The sequence below is a fragment of the Apostichopus japonicus genome, chromosome 8 (genome assembly GCF_037975245.1).
Source record: "Apostichopus japonicus isolate 1M-3 chromosome 8, ASM3797524v1, whole genome shotgun sequence".
Lineage (NCBI taxonomy): Eukaryota > Metazoa > Echinodermata > Holothuroidea > Aspidochirotida > Stichopodidae > Apostichopus > Apostichopus japonicus.
In genome coordinates this window covers 33,218,518-33,234,148 of record NC_092568.1, presented here as the reverse complement: position 1 = coordinate 33,234,148, position 15,631 = coordinate 33,218,518, and positions in this window count along the sequence as shown.

Sequence of the window (15,631 nt, the reverse complement as noted above, 5' to 3'; positions counted from 1 at the left end):
GAAAGGAGGTGATGAAAAGGCAAAGTTAATTAGTGAAAGAACAACATATTCACGATTTTACCGCACAATCCGGCAAAGCAGCCCCTGTAGTGACTAGAAATGTCAAGAAATGTGATATACTTAGTTAAGAATAACAAACTTAAACATTCCCAAATCTGATAGATATATATGGATAGTGTAGTTACTAGACTATTTGGGACCACTGTGTAAAAATCATATTCTTGATATTTTTATATAAATTTTGGTTTGGTTATGTCACTTTATCCAATAGGGTCCAAAATGCCAGAGCAGTGGCGGTATAGGAAGCTATAAAAAAAAAATGAGCCGACTACGTTGTTCGTGAACTTTCTACTTTTTATCGTGACAAAACACGTTGAATTTTACTGTTTCTTTCGTTGTTTTTCCATGGAAAGAGAAAATATGATACAGAGATTAAAGTGACTAAATTATCCGTAATACAGCAAGATAGGGGCGGGGGGGGGGGGGCGGGATTGGACAGATTGATGTAATTTAGGGATTATACTGATGGGTTTGAACTTGAATTGACAAGCAGTCAGTAAAATCAGGTAGGAGTAACACCTTTAAGGCATTGAAGACTTGCCCCAAACCACGTGCCGCGATCTGAAAAAGTTAACTTTCCATTGCTTGCAAGTGAAGTTTTCTGCTTGTCGCTACAAAATGCAGACAGTAATGAAACGTGATACCTTGTTATCTTTTATCTAGACCTGAGATGTCCATCGCTGTATCGTTCATACACTGTGCTGTGGGTATTGACCGCAGCTGTATGTACTGACTGTACACTAGTGTCTAATTACCGAAGGTAGCAAGCTGTGTGCGTATTTTCTGGGATCGATGGTGGTGTCTAACACTTCTGTTACACCTCATTTGAAACTAGGTCAGATTACCGGCATTAGATGTTTCCTTTTGCGCGAGTCTTCACACCCTTTAGAAGCCTTATCGAGGTGGCATTTATTCCACTTTGTAGCTGCTGTAGGTTGTCATATTCCAACGTATCCATGGCGATTCGGGAGCACAGAAATTTAGTTTACAAAGTTCTGTGTTTGGGAGCATTGAGCACTAGCTTTAGTCAAGAGGTTCTAGCATATTGCTAAAACGCGGCGAATATTTCTCATATATGAATTTGGTAAGGTTCAGTTTTTAAAGATTGATCAACAACAACAACCTGTTTGAACGTAGCAGCCACTAAGAGCAGCCACTAACAGCAGCCAATAGTGTACATACATCAACGTTACACGCCGTTGGCCACTGATGTTTGTACACTGTGACGAGCGCTGGGTACGCTGTGGCGGGAAAGTGGATCCCCAGCAGCCATTAAGGGCAGCCTAAATTAGGGGACAATAACAAGACTGCTACTTTTTCGTACCTGTTTTAAAGCGATAATAATTAACGCTATGCATACTGTAAAATGCTAATAATTGCACCATATGAGAGATAAGATGTTGCTCTTTCATTTGATATAGTTCTGGAATTTAATGGTGGACGATTTCTGCATCCATATTGAACTGAAACTTGTGATCCTACCAAATCTTGTGGAGAAGGCGTAAATTGCGGCAATTTTTATACCATTTTTTCCCTTTTTTTTCAAATGTCTAAACAATTAATTTATGAGAATATGCAACAGTCAAGAGGGGTACAATGACGATGTTATGTTATTCCTCTTACACGTGGTATGAAAAAACAGCCAGTAACACTTTGATTTATTGAAATTCGATGGCTAAAAACCGTTCGATCCTAACAGGAGTGGGATGCAAATAGGAAAATTAGTTGGTAACGCGCGGTAATGTGTTATGATCCAAACGTATTATTATTTCAAAATCGGTTAATTTGAGTTATCGACCTAGTTAGGAGGTCCGGCTAGCATCAAATCAGAGAAAACAATTTCTTCTTTCACGTGTAATACCTACTATCGGTAACAAAGCCGATTTTTTTTTACCAAAAGTGGAGTAAACGTTTTAAAATATTGATAATTTTTCTTCTTCTTCAAAATCAATTAATTATAGTTATGGAGCCTACTGGCATGTCTGGTTAGCACCACATTAAAGTAGACAGGTTCATCTTTCACGTGGTATACCTCTACTATCGGTAACAAAAATGATTTCTTGACCAAAAGTGACTTTAAAGTTTTAACCCCGATACGGGCATCTCTAAACGCGCTGTATATACGTTATGTGTAATGATCAGAAAAATGGTTAATTTTTATTTTTTTCAAAATCGATTAACTTTAGTTATGGAGCCTACTGGCATGTCCGGTTAGCACCACATTAAAGTAGAAAGGTTCCTCTTTCACGTGGTATACGTCTACTATCGGTAACAAAAATGATTTCTTGACCAAAAGTGACCTTAAAGTTTTAACCCCGATACGGACATCTCTAAACGCGCTGTATATCGAATGTGTAATGATCCCAAAAATGATTTTTTTTTCCAAAATCGATTAACTTTAGTTATGGAGCCTATTAGGATGTCCGGTTAGCAACACATTAAATAAGACAGGTTCATCTTTTACGCGGTATACCTCTACTATCGGTAACAAAAATGATTTCTTGACCAAAAGTGGTCTTAAAGTTTTAACCCCGATACGGACATCTCTAAACGCGCTGTATATACGTAGTGTGTAATGATCAGAAAAATGGTCAATTTTTATTTTTTTTCAAAATCGATTAACTTTAGTTATGGAACCTACTAGGATGTCCGGTTAGCACCACATTAAAGTAGAAAGGTTCCTCTTTCACGTGGTATACCTCTACTATCGGTAACAAAAATGATTTCTTGACCAAAAGTGACTTTAAAGTTTTAACCCCGATACGGGCATCTCTAAACGCGCTGTATATCTAATGTGTAATGATCCAAAAAATGATTTTTTTTCTCCAAAATCGATTAACTTTAGTTATGGAGCCTACTGGCATGTCCGGTTAGCACCACATTAAAGTAGACAGGTTCATCTTTCACATGGTATACGTCTACTATCGGTAACAAAAATGTTTTCTTGACCAAAAATTGCCTTAAAATTTTAACCCCGATTCAGACATCTCTAAACGCGCTGTATATACGTAGTGTGTAATGATCAGAAAAATGGTTAATTTTTATTTTTTTTCAAAATCGATTAACTTTAGTTATGGAGCCTACTGGCATGTCCGGTTAGCACCACATTAAAGTAGACAGGTTCATCTTTCACATGGTATACGTCTACTATCGGTAACAAAAATGTTTTCTTGACCAAAAATTGCCTTAAAATTTTAACCCCGATTCAGACATCTCTAAACGCGCTGTATATACGTAGTGTGTAATGATCAGAAAAATGGTTAATTTTTATTTTTTTCAAAATCGATTAACTTTAGTTATGGAGCCTACTGGCATGTCCGGTTAGCACCACATTAAAGTAGACAGGTTCATCTTTTACGTGGTATACGTCTACTATCGGAAACAAAAATGATTTCTTGACCAAAAGTGACCTTAAAGTTTTAACCCCGATTCGGACATCTCTAAACGCGCTGTATATACGTAATGTGTAATGATCAGAAAAATGGATAATTTTTATTTTTTTTCCAAAATCGATTAACTTTAGTTATGGAGCCTACTAGGATGTCCGGTTAGCACCACATTAAAGTAGAAAGGTTCCTCTTTCACGTGGTATACCTCTACTATCGGTAACAAAAATGATTTCTTGACCAAAAGTGGTCTTAAAGTTTTAACCCCGATACGGACATCTCTAAACGCGCTGTATATACGTAGTGTGTAATGATCAGAAAAATGGTTAATTTTTATTTTTTTTCAAAATCGATTAACTTTAGTTATGGAGCCTACTAGGATGTCCGGTTAGCACCACATTAAAGTAGAAAGGTTCCTCTTTCATGCACGTGGTATACGTCTACTATCGGTAACAAAAATGATTTCTTGACCAAAATTGACCTTAAAGTTTTAACCCCGATACGGACATCTCTTAACGCGGTGTATATCGAATGTGTAATGATCCCAAAAATGATTTTTTTTCAAAATCGATTAACTTTAGTTATGGAGCCTACTAGGATGTCCGGTTAGCAACACATTAAAGTAGACAGGTTCATCTTTTACGTGGTATACGTCTACTATCGGTAACAAAAATGATTTCTTGACCAAAAGTGACCTTAAAGTTTTAACCCCGATTCGGACATCTCTAAACGCGCTGTATATACGTAATGTGTAATGATCAGAAAAATGGTTAATTTTTATTTTTTTCAAAATCGATTAACTTTAGTTATGGAGCCTACTAGGATGTCCGGTTAGCACCATATCAAAGTAGACAGGTTCCTCTTTCACGTGGTATACCTCTACTATCGGTAACAAAAATGATTTCTTGACCAAAAGTGGCCTTAAAGTTTTAACCCCGATACGGACATCACTAAACGCGCTGTATATACGTTATGTGTAATGATCAGAAAAATGGTTAATTTTTTTTTTTCAAAATCGATTAACTTTAGTTATGGAGCCTACTGGCATGTCCGGTTAGCACCACATTAAAGTAGAAAGGTTCCTCTTTCACGTGGTATACCTCTACTATCGGTAACAAAAATGATTTCTTGACCAAAAGTGACCTTAAAGTTTTAACCCCGATACGACATCTCTAAACGCGCTGTATATCGAATGTGTAATGATCCCAAAAATGATTTTTTTTTTTCCAAAATCGATTAACTTTAGTTATGGAGCCTATTAGGATGTCCGGTTAGCAACACATTAAATAAGACAGGTTCATCTTTTACGCGGTATACCTCTACTATCGGTAACAAAAATGATTTCTTGACCAAAAGTGAATTTAAAGTTTTAACCCCGATTCGGACATCTCTAAACGCGCTGTATATACGTAATGTGTAATGATCAGAAAAATGGATAATTTTTTTTTTTTTCAAAATCGATTTACTTTAGTTATGGAGCCTACTAGGATGTCCGGTTAGCACCACATTAAAGTAGAAAGGTTCCTCTTTCACGTGGTATACCTCTACTATCGGTAACAAAAATGATTTCTTGACCAAAAGTGGTCTTAAAGTTTTAACCCCGATACGGACATCTCTAAACGCGCTGTATATACGTAATGTGTAATGATCAGAAAAATGATTTTTTTTCTCCAAAATCGATTAACTTTAGTTATGGAGCCTACTGGCATGTCCGGTTAGCACCACATTAAAGTAGACAGGTTCATCTTTCACATGGTATACGTCTACTATCGGTAACAAAAATGTTTTCTTGACCAAAAATTGCCTTAAAATTTTAACCCCGATTCAGACATCTCTAAACGCGCTGTATATACGTAGTTTGTAATGATCAGAAAAATGGTTAATTTTTATTTTTTTCAAAATCGATTAACTTTAGTTATGGAGCCTACTGGCATGTCCGGTTAGCACCACATTAAAGTAGACAGGTTCATCTTTCACATGGTATACGTCTACTATCGGTAACAAAAATGTTTTCTTGACCAAAAATTGCCTTAAAATTTTAACCCCGATTCAGACATCTCTAAACGCGCTGTATATACGTAGTGTGTAATGATCAGAAAAATGGTTAATTTTTATTTTTTTCAAAATCGATTAACTTTAGTTATGGAGCCTACTGGCATGTCCGGTTAGCACCACATTAAAGTAGACAGGTTCATCTTTTACGTGGTATACGTCTACTATCGGTAACAAAAATGATTTCTTGACCAAAAGTGACCTTAAAGTTTTAACCCCGATTCGGACATCTCTAAACGCGCTGTATATACGTAATGTGTAATGATCAGAAAAATGGATAATTTTTATTTTTTTTCCTAAAATCGATTAACTTTAGTTATGGAGCCTACTGGCATGTCCGGTTAGCACCACATTAAAGTAGAAAGGTTCCTCTTTCATGCACGTGGTATACGTCTACTATCGGTAACAAAAATGATTTCTTGACCAAAAGTGACCTTAAAGTTTTAACCCCGATACGGACATCTCCAAACGCGGTGTATATCGAATGTGTAATGATCCCAAAAATGATTTTTTCCAAAATCGATTAACTTTAGTTATGGAGCCTATTAGGATGTCCGGTTAGCAACACATTAAATAAGACAGGTTCATCTTTTACGCGGTATACCTCTACTATCGGTAACAAAAATGATTTCTTGACCAAAAGTGAATTTAAAGTTTTAACCCCGATTCGGACATCTCTAAACGCGCTGTATATACGTAATGTGTAATGATCAGAAAAATGGATAATTTTTTTTTTTTTTCAAAATCGATTTACTTTAGTTATGGAGCCTACTAGGATGTCCGGTTAGCACCACATTAAAGTAGAAAGGTTCCTCTTTCACGTGGTATACGTCTACTATCGGTAACAAAAATGATTTCTTGACCAAAAGTGGTCTTAAAGTTTTAACCCCGATACGGACATCTCTAAACGCGCTGTATATACGTAGTGTGTAATGATCAGAAAAATGATTTTTTTTCTCCAAAATCGATTAACTTTAGTTATGGAGCCTACTGGCATGTCCGGTTAGCACCACATTAAAGTAGACAGGTTCATCTTTCACATGGTATACGTCTACTATCGGTAACAAAAATGTTTTCTTGACCAAAAATTGCCTTAAAATTTTAACCCCGATTCAGACATCTCTAAACGCGCTGTATATACGTAGTGTGTAATGATCAGAAAAATGGTTAATATTTTTTTTCTTCAAAATCGATTAACTTTAGTTATGGAGCCTACTGGCATGTCCGGTTAGCACCACATTAAAGTAGACAGGTTCATCTTTCACATGGTATACGTCTACTATCGGTAACAAAAATGTTTTCTTGACCAAAAATTGCCTTAAAATTTTAACCCCGATTCAGACATCTCTAAACGCGCTGTATATACGTAGTGTGTAATGATCAGAAAAATGGTTAATTTTTATTTTTTTCAAAATCGATTAACTTTAGTTATGGAGCCTACTGGCATGTCCGGTTAGCACCACATTAAAGTAGACAGGTTCATCTTTTACGTGGTATACGTCTACTATCGGTAACAAAAATGATTTCTTGACCAAAAGTGACCTTAAAGTTTTAACCCCGATACGGGCATCTCTAAACGCGCTGTATATACGTAATGTGTAATGATCAGAAAAATGGTTAATTTTTATTTTTTTCAAAATCGATTAACTTTAGTTATGGAGCCTACTGGCATGTCCGGTTAGCACCACATTAAAGTAGAAAGGTTCCTCTTTCATGCACGTGGTATACGTCTACTATCGGTAACAAAAATGATTTCTTGACCAAAAGTGACCTTAAAGTTTTAACCCCGATACGGACATCTCCAAACGCGGTGTATATCGAATGTGTAATGATCCCAAAAATGATTTTTTTTCAAAATCGATTTACTTTAGTTATGGAGCCTACTAGGATGTCCGGTTAGCAACACATTAAAGTAGACAGGTTCATCTTTTACGTGGTATACGTCTATTATCGGTAACAAAAATGATTTCTTGACCAAAAATGGCCTTAAAGTTTTAACCCCGATACGGACATCTCTAAACGCGCTGTATATACGTAATGTGTAATGATCAGAAAAATGGTTAATTTTTATTTTTTCAAAATCGATTAACTTTAGTTATGGAGCCTACTGGCATGTCCGGTTAGCGCCACATTAAAGTAGAAGGGTTCATCTTTCACGTGATATGCCTCTACCATCGGTAACAAAAATGATTTCTTGACCAAAAATTGCCTTAAAGTTTTAACCCCGATACGGACATCTCTAAACGCGCTGTATATACGTAATGTGTAATGATCAGAAAAATGGTTAATTTTTTTTTTTTTTCTTCAAAATCAATTAACTTTAGTTATGGAGCCTACTGGCATGTCCGGTTAGCACCACATTAAAGTAGACAGGTTCATATTTCACGTGGTATACCTCTACTATCGGTAACAAAAATGATTTCTTGACCAAAATTTGCCTTAAAATTTTAACCCCGATACGGACATCTCTAAACGCGCTGTATATACGTAATGTGTAATGATCAGAAAAATGGTTAATTTTTATTTTTTTTCAAAATCGATTAACTTTAGTTATGGAGCCTACTGGCATGTCCGGTTAGCATCACATTAAAGTAGAAAGGTTCCTCTTTCACGTGGTATGCCTCTACTATCGGTAACAAAAATGATTTCTTGACCAAAAATTGCCTTAAAGTTTTAACCCCGATACGGACATCTCTAAACGCGCTGTATATACGTAATGTGTAATGATCAGAAAAATGGTTAATTTTTATTTTTTTTCTTCAAAATCAATTAACTTTAGTTATGGAGCCTACTGGCATGTCCGGTTAGCACCACATTAAAGTAGACAGGTTCATCTTTCACGTGATATACCTCTACCATCGGTAACAAAAATGATTTCTTGACCAAAAATTGCCTTAAAGTTTTAACCCCGATACGGACATCTCTAAACGCGCTGTATATACGTAATGTGTAATGATCCAAAAAATTATTTTTTTTCTTCAAAATCAATTAACTTTAGTTATGGAGCCTACTGGCATGTCCGGTTAGCATCACATTAAAGTAGAAAGGTTCCTCTTTTACGTGGTATGCCTCTACTATCGGTAACAAAAATGATTTCTTGACCAAAAATTGCCTTAAATTTTTAACCCCGATACGGACATCTCTAAACGCGCTGTATATACGTAGTGTGTAATGATCAGAAAAATGGTTAATTTTTATTTTTTCTTCAAAATCGATTAACTTTAGTTATGGAGCCTACTGGCATGTCCGGTTAGCATCACATTAAAGTAGAAAGGTTCCTCTTTCATGCACGTGGTATACGTCTACTATCGGTAACAAAAATGATTTCTTGACCAAAAGTGACCTTAAAGTTTTAACCCCGATACGGACATCTCCAAACGCGGTGTATATCGAATGTGTAATGATCCCAAAAATGATTTTTTTTCAAAATCGATTTACTTTAGTTATGGAGCCTACTAGGATGTCCGGTTAGCAACACATTAAAGTAGACAGGTTCATCTTTTACGTGGTATACGTCTATTATCGGTAACAAAAATGATTTCTTGACCAAAAATGGCCTTAAAGTTTTAACCCCGATACGGACACCTCTAAACGCGCCGTATATACGTTATGTGTAATGATCAGAAAAATGGTTAATTTTTATTTTTTTCAAAATCGATTAACTTTAGTTATGGAGCCTAGTGGCATGTCCGGTTAGCACCACATTAAAGTAGAAAGGTTCTTCTATCACGTGGTATGTCTATACTATCGGTAACAAAAATGATTTCTTGACCAAAAATTGCCTTAAAGTTTTAACCCCGATACGGACATCTCTAAACGCGCTGTATATACGTAGTGTGTAATGATCAGAAAAATGGTTAATTTTTATTTTTTCAAAATCGTTTAACTTTAGTTATGGAGCCTACTGGCATGTCCGGTTAGCACCACATTAAAGTAGACAGGTTCATCTTTCACGTGATATACCTCTACTATCGGTAACAAAAATGATTTCTTGACCAAAAATTGCCTTAAAGTTTTAACCCCGATACGGACATCTCTAAACGCGCTGTATATACGTAATGTGTAATGATCCAAAAAATTATTTTATTTTTCAAAATCGATTAACTTTAGTTATGTAGTCTACTGGCATGTCCGGTTAGCGCCACACTAAAGTAGAATGGTTCCTCTTTTACGTGGTATACATCTACTTTCGGTAACAAAAATGATTTCTTGACCAAAAATTGCCTTAAAGTTTTAACCCGATACGGACATCTCTAAACGCGCTGTATATACGTAGTGTGTAATGATCAGAAAAATGGTTAATTTTTATTTTTTCTTCAAAATCGATTAACTTTAGTTATGGAGCCTACTGGCATGTCCGGTTAGCATCACATTAAAGTAGAAAGGTTCCTCTTTCACATGGTATGTCTCTACTATCGGTAACAAAAATGATTTCTTGACCAAAAATTGCCTTAAAGTTTTAACCCCGATACGGACATCTCTAAACGCGCTGTATATACGTAGTGTGTAATGATCAGAAAAATGGTTAATTTTTATTTTTTCAAAATCGTTTAACTTTAGTTATGGAGCCTACTGGCATGTCCGGTTAGCACCACATTAAAGTAGACAGGTTCATCTTTCACGTGATATACCTCTACTATCGGTAACAAAAATGATTTCTTGATCAAAAATTGCCTTAAAGTTTTAACCCCGATACGGACATCTCTAAACGCGCTGTATATACGTAATGTGTAATGATCCAAAAAATTATTTTATTTTTCAAAATCGATTAACTTTAGTTATGTAGTCTACTGGCATGTCCGGTTAGCGCCACATTAAAGTAGAATGGTTCCTCTTTTACGTGGTATACATCTACTTTCGGTAACAAAAATGATTTCTTGACCAAAAATGGCCTTAAAGTTTTAACCCCGATACGGACATCTCTAAACGCGCTGTATATACGTAGTGTGTAATGATCAGAAAAATGGTTAATTTTTATTTTTTCTTCAAAATCGATTAACTTTAGTTATGGAGCCTACTGGCATGTCCGGTTAGCACCACATTAAAGTAGACAGGTTCATCTTTCACGTGATATACCTCTACTATCGGTAACATAAATGATTTCTTGACCAAAAATGGCCTTAAAGTTTTAACCCCGATACGGACATCTCTAAACGCGCTGTATATACGTAATGTGTAATGATCAGAAAAATGGTTAATTTTTATTTTTTCAAAATCGATTAACTTTAGTTATGGAGCCTACTGGCATGTCCGGTTAGCATCACATTAAAGTAGAAAGGTTCCTCTTTCACGTGGTATGCCTCTACTATCGGTAACAAAAATGATTTCTTGACCAAAAATTGCCTTAAAGTTTTAACCCCGATACGGACATCTCTAAACGCGCTGTATATACGTAATGTGTAATGATCAGAAAAATGGTTAATTTTTATTTTTTTTCTTCAAAATCAATTAACTTTAGTTATGGAGCCTACTGGCATGTCCGGTTAGCACCACATTAAAGTAGACAGGTTCATCTTTCACGTGATATACCTCTACCATCGGTAACAAAAATGATTTCTTGACCAAAAATTGCCTTAAAGTTTTAACCCCGATACGGACATCTCTAAACGCGCTGTATATACGTAATGTGTAATGATCAGAAAAATGGTTAATTTTTATTTTTTCTTCAAAATCGATTAACTTTAGTTATGGAGCCTACTGGCATGTCCGGTTAGCATCACATTAAAGTAGAAAGGTTCCTCTTTCACGTGGTATGTCTATACTATCGGTAACAAAAATGATTTCTTGACCAAAAATTGCCTTAAAGTTTTAACCCCGATACGGACATCTCTAAACGCGCTGTATATACGTAATGTGTAATGATCCAAAAAATTATTTTATTTTTCAAAATCGATTAACTTTAGTTATGTAGTCTACTGGCATGTCCGGTTAGCGCCACACTAAAGTAGAATGGTTCCTCTTTTACGTGGTATACATCTACTTTCGGTAACAAAAATGATTTCTTGACCAAAAATTGCCTTAAAGTTTTAACCCGATACGGACATCTCTAAACGCGCTGTATATACGTAATGTGTAATGATCCAAAAAATTATTTTATTTTTCAAAATCGATTAACTTTAGTTATGTAGTCTACTGGCATGTCCGGTTAGCGCCACATTAAAGTAGAATGGTTCCTCTTTTACGTGGTATACATCTACTTTCGGTAACAAAAATGATTTCTTGACCAAAAATTGCCTTAAAGTTTTAACCCGATACGGACATCTCTAAACGCGCTGTATATACGTAGTGTGTAATGATCAGAAAAATGGTTAATTTTTATTTTTTCTTCAAAATCGATTAACTTTAGTTATGGAGCCTACTGGCATGTCCGGTTAGCATCACATTAAAGTAGAAAGGTTCCTCTTTCACGTGGTATGTCTATACTATCGGTAACAAAAATGATTTCTTGACCAAAAATTGCCTTAAAGTTTTAACCCCGATACGGACATCTCTAAACGCGCTGTATATACGTAGTGTGTAATGATCAGAAAAATGGTTAATTTTTATTTTTTCAAAATCGTTTAACTTTAGTTATGGAGCCTACTGGCATGTCCGGTTAGCACCACATTAAAGTAGACAGGTTCATCTTTCACGTGATATACCTCTACTATCGGTAACAAAAATGATTTCTTGACCAAAAATTGCCTTAAAGTTTTAACCCCGATACGGACATCTCTAAACGCGCTGTATATACGTAATGTGTAATGATCCAAAAAATTATTTTATTTTTCAAAATCGATTAACTTTAGTTATGTAGTCTACTGGCATGTCCGGTTAGCGCCACACTAAAGTAGAATGGTTCCTCTTTTACGTGGTATACATCTACTTTCGGTAACAAAAATGATTTCTTGACCAAAAATTGCCTTAAAGTTTTAACCCGATACGGACATCTCTAAACGCGCTGTATATACTGTAACGCTTTCCGCTTCGGTGTGTATGGTGAAGTACCCAGTTGGCAATTGAGGAAGGGGGTTGTAGAAAGAGACTCGAGGACACCGTTGAAAAGAAGTACACTAACAGTGCATTAAGAGTTTAAAAAGTATAATTAGGTAAACAATGTACCTGCCGTACATCTTTCGTAAAGCATGATAAACAGATAATATATACAGAAAGTAGAACAATAAAACCTAAACACAATAACCAGGGCGTCATACATGAACTAGCCCTAATATGTAAGCTGCCTAGCAGCGCAGCTAACTATAAGCGCTGCGTCCAAGACAACGCAGGCACAACGCAGGCTAAATATCGGTACTGCGTCAAGGGCGACGCAGCGTAAGGACAACGCAGCGCAGCTAACGATGATATTCGTCAGCCCGCGAACCCCACGCAGCGACGACCTTGCGCAGGCACAAGCAGTTACGCAGCGCAGCCGCAGAGTGCATGCAGGCACAAGCAGTTACGCAGCGCAACTGCTGAGTGCATAACTTGACCCTCTGCACAAGCCAAAAATAATCTAAGTCCCTAAAACAACATACAAATTCGGCATAGATTCTGCCTAGCAAATTACACTAAATATATCGCAACTTAATGTCTAATATCGCTCCTTGCACGACATTATAAATACCCCCGTAACTGTGTAGAACCCTATACACGATTTAATTAACCAATTATGAAAAAGCCAGTGTGATTGACAAGCGCCATAGCCCAATGACAGCCGGTCAACGGTCTCTACAATACTATACGAATATGAACTAACCCCGCCCCACTGTCTATGCACCCCTAATAATTAACCGTATACTAAGAACAAAGGAGGCCTTGTCCACCGGACTGTTTACATAAAGCCCCGGCAGCAAGAACCAACTTCCGCAGCCAGCAATAAACTGATACTCAAGTTACACAAACTAGAGACCTCCTAGCTGAAACGTTACGTAAGAAACATTTTATAACGGTAAATAGAAAATACGTACACACGAGAAAATTAGGTTGTTTTCCCGTAACACTCTTCCCACCCAAGATACAAATGCGTCCTCGCATTTCTTACCATCTAAAACATTAACTAGATGTGTAACCTAAATCAAAATGGAATACGTCGTAAATAGAAACAACGGAATACCTATCAAGTGCATAACACGCAAAGTGAACGTTTACGTATGCAACAACAAACTTAAAATTCAAATGTTACTTAACGAAGTAAACAAACATAAACAAAGTAAAATAGCATGTACATGAATAAAAATGAAAAGTATAAAAGTAAACATAAACAAAGAATTTGAAAAAAATAGTAAAACTTGTTTGATTAAAACAAACTCAATAGAAGAAAAATCAATGATAAAAACTTAAATGTCGCACGGTAATATACATTTCGCAATAGTGTCTGACTATGACGCAATCTTTTTCAGAAACTACTGCTAACCCACTCCGCCACACCTGACAGACAACAAAAATAAACAACGATAGAGAACAACAGCTACACAACAATTTGAGTGTCACCCATGCAACGCTTAAATACAGCAAGATGAAAGATAATTTTGATTTTACTACACCTTCCCGCCAAAGAACCAAATGCGTCCTCGCATTTAACGGCAAAATAAAACAAAATTCAAGTTAAGTTACAATCTACATCAGCTAATTAGCAACAGGAATACAGTACTGACCTGCATACGATCCAAACAGAACACATGAATGGAAAATATTCATAAACAAGTAATAAAATCGTCCATGTTAAAGTATAAAAACAATAAATCTTTGAGTGTCCAACTGTCCATGAACAACTAGGAAACATTCAACTTCGTGAAAAGGAAATGCCGTAGCAGAGCGTCCACAGTAAAACACGTAAAATATAAGTTACCGCGGTCCACAGACAATCAAACTGGGTGCAGGTTACTAATTAAAACAGAAACGAGCAGAAGTGGTTTGTGTGGTATTGGTATCGCTGAAATTTCGAAAGTAATGTAAGATAAAACCGCGATTTTCAGGCAGAGAAAGTGTTTGCGTAGTCTTGTTGCTTTATCCGCTTCACCTCTCAAAGTGTGAGTTACATTTTAAACTTTGTGTTCAAATTTGTCGACCGTTACGTAAATTTGTCCGTTCGGCAAGACTACAGTGGAGATTCGCTCGCTCAAGTTATTATTTCGCAGGCTGAGGTTTTCTTCGGCGATGTTCAGGTCGGCTGCTTCTTTAACTCGTTTAATAACACGCAGTGCGTTTTCCTCACCATCGACTGTCGAAGGCCGCTTCGCAGGTGACACATGTGGGGTGGGGGGAACATCCCTCTGTTGTGGTTCGTCCGTTCGTGGCAATCCATGTTCAGAATGCGGTGTCCCAAGTAGTTCGGACAACTTCGGCCACCCTGGTCCGTCAGTTTTCCGCTGGGGCCTCGGTGGGGATTTGAGGTGGGGAACGGTAGAAGTCGCTTCACCGGCACTAGTGGAAGGCCCTGCCAATGCATTTGTAGTTGAATGGCGGTTACTCGCATGGCGAGTTACGTCCGCTTTCCTCTCCGACGAGTAGTCGCATACGTCACACTTAAACATTTTCTTCACATTCCCGTGCTTCTCACTATAGTGTCTCTTCAGTTCGGTAAGAGAGGGGTAGCGCCTCTTACACACCTTACACTTGTACTCAGCGTCGTACAGGGAAGACATCGTAAATAAAAACAATTTAACACAGTGTCAGCAAATGGTATTGCGGTGTTGATAGCTCTGGAGGTGTTGGTATGAGTGAAGTTTATAAACAACGGCCTTCGATGGTTGGGCGCTACGAGGGTATCTTCCCCAGCGGGATATCGTCCGGTGGTTAGGACTTCCCTCTGTTGTTTATGTTTTCCCGGGGGATAACTTTTGGATAAGAGGTGGTAGAGGTGATAGTTTCTTCTTTGTCTTAGTGCTTTCGCAGTTCCTCTATAGTGGGTACAACCAGGGGCGTTAAAGACTGAGTTTTCAGTGGTTTGAGTAACCACAATGGTGGATCGTCTCCTACATACGGTTTTAGGCGGTTATGGTGTACAACGGTTGGTTTCTTCTTAGGTCCCATCTGCACTCGATATACAACATCTGTTAGTTTCTTGATAACCCGTCCCGGACCGTCCCATCGTTTCTGTAATTTGGGAGACACACCTTTCTTTCTCTTGGTGTTCAAGAGCCAAATTATATCTC